Consider the following 8,200-nt stretch of genomic DNA (forward strand, 5'->3'; position numbering starts at 1 on the left):
GAATAGTTGTCCTCTAACTCTCTAGTAAGTGAAACTCTCATTTAGTGTATTTTCCATCTGTAATATCCATGGATTTCCATAACCAATATATTAACGAGATTTAAAATAAACTTAAACATTTAGGTTTATCACTAAGCCTTCCATATGGCCCACAGTCTACCAAGTCATTGAAGTAAAAAGTAAATTAAATATATTTACAAATTGCTAAGAGGTATTACATCTCCCCCTCAAGTGAAACATTGTCCTTGATGTTTATTATTGCTCCTTTAGAACAAGTTGGGATATGCTTCACACATGAAGCTTTCATCTTCCCAGGTGGCCTCTTCCAGGCTAAAGTGCCTCTAATTCACTTTAACCTAGGTGATAACTCGCTTTCGTAGCATTATTTCTCTCTAATCGAAAATACGTAGAGGCTCGACCAAGAATTCTCTTTCCCGATTATCCTACATTCATAGTCATGAGAGCTATCATTAGTTTACAACAATCATTAATCAAAAGAGATATACAAAAAGAATTTTAAATTCATATTTTACCTACACATATTGCCAGTTAATGATATGTTTAAGATCGTATATTTACTTCTTTAATAGAGAAACATGGAATACGTTATGTATATGCATGTGACTAGGTAATGCCAATTGATAAGCTACAGGCCCAATTCTAGCTAATATTTGAAAAGGGCCACAGAATCAGGGAGCTAGTTTTGCATAAATTCCCCGCCTCAATGTGCTCTTCTTGGGTTTAACCCTCAAATATACATGATCTCACACCTGAAATTCTCTATAGGTCCTTCTTTTGTCTGCATAATTATTTTTTTGATCTTGAGTAGCCTTCAAATTCAACCGTACTTTTCTCACAATGTGTTCCATTTCTGCTAACATGTAAGATTCCAATATTAGCTTATCTTCAGGGTTATTCCATTTAATAGGTGTTCCACATTCTTAGCTATTGTATAACGTACATCCTTAACATATCCTCAAATACCTAATTTAATCATCCAGTTTTCCCATCCGTTTGTGGATGGTAAGAAATACTCAATTGCACTTGGGTACCTAATATAATAAAAAGAGCCTTCCAAAAAGCAGAGGTGAACTTCACATCTCTATCAGAAATCACTACTTCAGTTATACCATGTAACCGAAAATTTCTTTCATAAACATATCAACATTTTGAACAGTTTTGTAAGTGGACGGTACAAGAATAAAATGTGTTTATTTATTCAGTTTGTCCACAACAACCATAGTAGAATCATTTTTCCTTTTTTTGTTTAGGTAAACTTGTATTGAAATCTAATGTAATAATTTCCCATTTCCATTTAGGAATGGATAATGGGTGAAATAAACTTGTTGGGTGTTGGTGTTCAACTTTAAACTGTTGACACTCCAAGCACTTAGCTAAGTATTCTGCCACGTCCCTCTTCATACCAGGCCAAAATTAAGTTTTCTTCAAAGCAATAGTCATTTTTTGGTAACCAGGATGGGAAACCTAAGGAATTTTGTGTTGTTCGTCTAAAATCATTTGCCTGATAGCTTGCTGGTTGAGAACATAAGTTATGTGTATATAGGTCAACAAACTATCCTCATTAATGTCATAATTTGATTTTTTTCTAGAGTTGTTCTCTTGCTTAGTATGCTGCCATAAAAAATGGTATTCTGAGTCTCTTAGAGTTGATTCTTTAGTCTGATAAGCAAAATCAGATTTTACCTAACTATAAGAAATTTCATAAACACAATTCAACTTCCTACTTAGAGCATCTACCACCCGATTTTTCTTTACCTTCAAATGTTTTATATCAAAACCAAATTCACTTAGGAAAGCAATCCATTGTACTTGGTGAACATTAAGGTTGGGTTGTTTAAAGAAACTAGTCAAACTTCTATGATTAGTCATTAAGATAAACTTTTTTCCTAGCAAATAATGTTACCATACCTTCAAAGAGTGGACTACCATTGTTAATTCTAAATCATAAGGAAAATATCTTTGTCCATGTTCTTTCAATTTCTGAGACTCATAATGCTCATAAATGTATTTGGGGTGTTAGTAAGCCCGAACAGTAAGATGAAAAACTCATAATGCCCATAATGAGTCCTAAACATTGTTTTGCATATCTCTTCATCTGTGATTCATATTTGGTGATATACTGACCATAAATCAATTTTAGAAAACACAGTATCACCCTTAACTTGATCAAATAAATCATCAATCCTAGGTAACAAATATTTGTTTTTAAAATTTAGCTTATTTAGCTACTAGTAGTCAATACAAAGTCTTAAGGTACCATCCTTCTTTTTAACAAAAATCATAAGAGCTCCCCAAGGTGATATACTTGGGTGAATGTATTTCTAATCAGGCATCTCCTACAGTTTCATATTTAACTTTTTTAATTTAGGTATACTCATAGAGTAGGGTGTCTTTGACACTGGTGTGGCTCTTGGGACCAATTCAATGGTAAAATCAATATCCTGCTTAGAAGGTAACCTCATAATTCCATAAATAAGTCAGCAAAGTCTTGGACCACTAGAAAATTTTCTAAGGTGGCTATATTGTCCTTAGAATTGATGTATCTGACTTGGACAACATAAATTTGACAACCCTTCCTAATACATTTTCCCAATTGTGACGTTGTGATTGGTCATAATTTTATAGGCCTCTTTATCCCTTGGATTTCTTGTCTAACACCCTCTTCATTAATTAAATTGATGGCCTTGCCTTTGCAATTTACAAGGGACCAATGTTTTTCCAGCTAGTCCATACCAATTAAAATATCATAAGAGCCTAGGGGTAACATATTCAAATTTACTTTGATTGGATGACTATCTAATTCAACTAGGCAATTCTCTACCTTTGCTAACACTCTTCTTTTTTCCCCAGTGTCTAGTTGTACTAGCCTTGGGTTTTTTAACTTGTTGGCTTGTAAAAAACACAACTCCACTATTTTAGGACTGATATAGCTCAAACTTTCTCCAGGATCTATTAAAATAGATATAGCATGACTAAAAATATTACCTTCAAATTCAATCATTGTAGGTTGGTATTCAGCTTGATGATCCTCCAGGGAAGCATTAATTTGAGGTAGAATTATCACCACTTATCCTACCGTAGATGCTTTCTGAAAGTTTGCAACTTGTTCTGTTCTTGCACAATTGGGACAATTTTTTATAGTAGTGAGGTTCTCCACAACCCCAACACTGTAATGGGCGAATTTTTGGTCGACTAAATTCTGGTTTTCTTGATAGTTCTATTGGTTTAGATTCATTTTGCAGTCTCAGATTTTGTTTATTTTTCCCAAAAAAATTATTTTGTTGATTTCTATGTGAATTCTTGGTTCTAGCAGCTTTTGCATATTCTGAAAAATCTTCTACTCCTTTTTGTTTCATCTGTTGATAGCTTATTCATGCCTTCCGAATAGCTTTGTCCATAGTCTTAGGATTGTCAAACTCCAACTATTCCTTCATAAATACAGGTAAACTACTCACAAAGCATTGTATCTTGGTCTTCTCCTCATGTATATAGGGAACGTACCTTAACAAGGATGTAAATCTCATCACAAATTAGAAATTTTCCCCTATCCGAGGTCATGAAATTCCTTCGCTTTCTTATCATAAAATCGTCCTGTCAAGTATTTATCCTTGAAATATTTTTGGAAATTCTCCCATGTCACTTCTTGTTCATTGATTTCACACACAGCCTTGACCTCCTCCCACCACAAGGTGGCTTTTCCCCGAAGCTAGTAAATTTCCAACCGAGCTTTCAAATTTTTATCATATTCATAAATTTGAAGATATGTTTTCATGTTTACTAACCAAGATTTAGTTGTATCCTCTAACTCACCATCGAATGTCAGAGGTTTAATTTTTCTAAATTCTACTTGCAATTTTGTCTTTTTCCTTTTTGCTCCTTTATGGCCGGAAACATTTCCAAACTCTTATTCATTCTCATCCTTATCCCCTTCCAATCCTTGGGTATGACTTTTATTTGGAATTTTTTCTTCCCTTCATATATATGACTCGAATCTGTTCCCATTATCAGGAGTTGGGAAAAAATTTCTGTAATTTTGTCTATTAGTGAGACTTTCATTATTCATTCTTGCTCACGCATCAACTGCTCGTTGCCAGCTCTTAAATTGACCATATTTTCCCTCAAATGTTGTACTATTTCCAGTAACATAGCAGTTGGGTTCAAGGCCCCTCTCCCATTTCAATCCATAATTTAAGATTGGATCCTGGGAATGGTATTGAACCGAACCCTATAGGTGGTCTCACAGGTGGTGTGTTCACTACACCACTTCCTCTCCTCATCATGCTTTCTCTGTGGAACAAATAATACACTTTGTTATTCTCTTAGTTTGCCCTAAATAGGCCACAGTATGGTAACAATGGCTCAGATACCACTTGTAACATCCATCTCTAATGCACACATAAAAAAACAAATTTATATTTAAGTCAAACATGAGACTATTGTTATTCTTTGTAATTGAGATCAAGCAAATAATTTGTATTTTTATAGAACTCCTTGTTTTATTTCAATAATAGTATTAATATTATATTCTTTTTATATGTGTGGCATATATCATCATTTTGATATAATTGTTAGGAGGCACTCATAGATATTTTAAGGGTTCAAAACCTTAGTTTCATCATCCAGATAATGTGCTTGTGCTTGGCCTTGTCAGTTATAGTATGGTGTAATTCATATTATGTTTACTTAACTTTCTAAGGTTGGTCTATGATATATCTATATAACCCCATGTGATCTAAGGGTCTCAACATTTATAATAATGCCTTGGATACTTATCTAGGATATTAATTAACCTTAGAACTAATATTTCCTGAACCTTCTAGATACCCTTGCTGTCACATTCTAGATTGTTTCGTTGTGGACATGTGGCTTGTCCCGACGCTAATTAGGTGTTAGTAGATTCGTCACTAGATCATTAGGGTTGTGATCTGATGGACAAGAAAGTTTATGGTTTATTTTGGGGTAACTACCCCCTCACACTTCTGCACAAACATCTCCCATTTATGACCTTTCGCGCTGTCAGTCAAGCTCTACAATGGGCGCTCAAACCCTAGTTTGGACCACTAATTGTTATGTTCAAGAAATGCAGAATCATCGATGGTACAAGTAATCTTGGAAACCTTCATTTTTGCACATTCTCGTGACTCTGATTATGTGAATTTTGGGTTTAAATACTTTAATATATAATGATTTGCTTCCACACTGCGGGTTTTGTGAATAAAAAATCTAGGACTGTGTGATACCATTCAGCAAGAGCCAAGGAAATTTGTGCGGCCTCTAGTTTTAAAAGGTATATAAATGAAACCCCTCCTTTATACTTCAATTTAGCCTCAAGATCATTATATTTTTTTTTACCTCAATTACAGTCCTCCCTTTCCATTTTAATGATTGGTTGTTGTTTTTTTTGTATGGCATCGAATTTCACCTGGGTTATGCGAAGCCACAAGTAAGCAAGGTTTCAATACTTGTTTCTGAGAGTCTTCTCGTTTCAAACCCTTGTAGGTAGTCTTTCCATCCGCATCTGGCTCTCCACTGAAAGCATGCTCTCAACTTATTGGTTTCTTTTTCCCATTCTGGGTCTAGTTTCTCATTACTCTTCACTTAGTTGGTTACAAATTTTGACTTCGTGCATGAAAGTTTACGGTGAAATTCCAAGCATTCATGATTATGTTCATGAGAATAGTTTAAGGCCTTTAGGCCTTAGGGTGCCTTCTCAGGGTTTCACTTAAAAAGATGATTTTCATTATTTGTTATTGCTACGAAACCCTTCGGGTTATATATATATATATACTCTTATTTGTTCTACTCAAGCGTGATTTTATGTATAATGTTTGTGTAAGAACACCATGTACCATTACATATTTTTTATAAATACTTTCTATTGGACTCATTGATGTTCCATGTGCATATTAAGGATTTGAAGTTTTATTTTGTATTTAGTTATCAAGCTACATAATACTATACATTTTGATAAGTATGAAATACTATTATGGAACTTATAGAGATTATTGTGCTTTTCACAACCTTATGTTATCCATTTACAATTTTTTTTGTTAAATGTCCATATTATTAGGGTTTCATGTGTGGCATTTCATTTATTTTCATTATTATTGTTTCATAGTTCATTTACGGATCTGTAATATAATTTGGCTAATGGATAGAATATTTCCTTTCAGCTATATTAGTATTCCTCAGTATAGCACCTTGCAATGAAGTTTTGTAGTTACTTACAATTTTGCCTTTTCATTTGATCAAGATCCTTGCAGACCCATCTTATGCGTACTTATAGTAATTACTTACATTTCCTTCCTCTTTGATGCATAGTCATAGTTCATAATAGCTTCTTCTTGGGTTATATTGTCTCTTGGTCTGGAGTAACTTGTACAACCTTGTGAATCAAGCTCGTCTTCCCTCTCCAATCCGTTTCTCTTTGAGTTTAGAATTGTTTTGAGGGTTATTGGGTACTTTCCCGAACTAGCCCAGAGAGCTAATCTGACTCACTATATATTAATATTTACTATCTTATCCTTGTACATATAAGGTAGGAGATCGGTCTATTGATTCTTATAAACTCACAACATCCATTATTATCAACCCATGGTATAGTAAATCATCACAGTTTATTGCCTGTGAGTTTTTAGTTCCATATAGAGAGAAATATAATAGTTCACTATTTATTATAGAGTAATATGTTTCAACAGTCATAACAAACCATTTACTTATTGATTTTTGTACATCATATTCTTTATAAAAGAAAACTACACAATTATGTTATAATAGTAATGATAGATTAGTTTTCATTGTACAGTAACTCATAACAAATTCTTTATTAGTGAAGACTTCACCATTGTAACCACATAAAATATTTCACGCTTCTGGAAAATAACCAAATATGACATTCATATAATACTTATCTGTTGTTTATGTTTAGGCTACCAAGAAATTCACAGAGGAAAAAGATCACTCCTCCCAACCATCGAGAATGGTATCCACTACCAAAACTCCCCCCAAGCCATTTTCAACTTCTAAAGTAGTCTTTTGACAAGGACCCCACTAGGTCCTTCCTAAGGCTTATCTGACCACAACAAGTCCAACCTAGGATTTCACAAACTCAACAAGTCTAATTAGGGATTCTACTGGCCAACCTACCCAAGGATTACTTTACTGGGAGCATCATTCCTTCTCTCAACGACATCTTGTCTGAGGTACTAAACTATTTTTCCAATCTCCTCTCTTAGTTTCCTCAGGTTTTCCTCATACCCTCTTGGCTCCTTTTCCCAACTGAGATGATTTATCTCTAGGGATAGGAATAATTGTCCTTTAATTATCTGGTAAGTGAAACTCTCATTTAATGTCTTTTCCCTCTGTAATTTCCATGACTTTCCATTACCAATTTATTAATGAGATTTAAAATAAAATTAAACATTTAGGTTTATCAGTATGCCAAATCATTGCAATAAAAAGTAAATTAAAGATATTTTCAAACTACTGAAGGGTATTACAAAGAGAATTTTCACAATGTTTAATATGGATTTGATATATATATATAGAGAGAGAGAGAGAGAGAGAGAGAGAGAGAGAGAGAGAGAGAGAGAGCATCCACACAAACAGGGGGTATTATGAGGGGGGCATATATTAAGATTTTAATGTGGAGAATGTGAATTATAAATAAAATATTTCAATGTCAACTAAGTACATATTATAAGTCGAGTCCTAGTAGCACAACTGGTTGAGAAAGGGTTTCGTTAGTAAGGTGGCCTATGTTCAAACCTCATCAGGTTGCTAAAGGGTTTTGTTAGTAATGTGTCCTGTGTTCAAAACTCATCGGGCTGCTAAGCACATGCATTGGGAGGAGACATTTGACTTACAAAAAAAGGTACATATTATAAAAAAACAAGTGGAAATAAAATAATTCTTATAGTGGAAACATTTTATTAGTGTATTTCTCCAAACGATAATAGATTCATCTTAACTCCAAATCAACGAATGGTCAAGTCATGATGCAAAGATTTCCTCAAGTTTTACACTCAAAAATAGGTTTTCTTCTTGAGAGATTTGATCCCCTTTGACTATTGGTAGATCGAGAGTTAAGATGGATCTATTCTACTTTTAATTTTTTTATTGAAAATTTATAAAAAAAAAATATAGTATTTCATCAATCTATTTATTTGTGTTTTTTTAA

At 33.7% G+C, this 8,200-nt stretch overlaps 1 long non-coding RNA gene across 2 annotated transcripts; it reads left to right on the forward strand.

Annotated features, from left to right (window-relative positions):
- The first annotated feature begins 4,984 nt into the window (after positions 1 to 4,984).
- LOC149169767 (uncharacterized) lies at positions 4,985 to 5,823 on the forward strand. 2 transcript variants are annotated; one of them, XR_016259403.1, is made up of 2 exons: positions 4,985 to 5,118; positions 5,249 to 5,823. It is a non-coding gene; the product is annotated as an uncharacterized LOC149169767 (long non-coding RNA). The 2 variants fall into 2 exon arrangements; XR_016259404.1 differs by having other exon boundaries at positions 4,991 to 5,124.
- Positions 5,824 to 8,200: the final 2,377 nt, after the last annotated feature.

The sequence above is a fragment of the Pinus tabuliformis genome, chromosome 4_2 (genome assembly GCF_031772625.1).
Source record: "Pinus tabuliformis cultivar Carrire ecotype Pingquan chromosome 4_2, CPIR1, whole genome shotgun sequence".
Lineage (NCBI taxonomy): Eukaryota > Viridiplantae > Streptophyta > Pinopsida > Pinales > Pinaceae > Pinus > Pinus tabuliformis.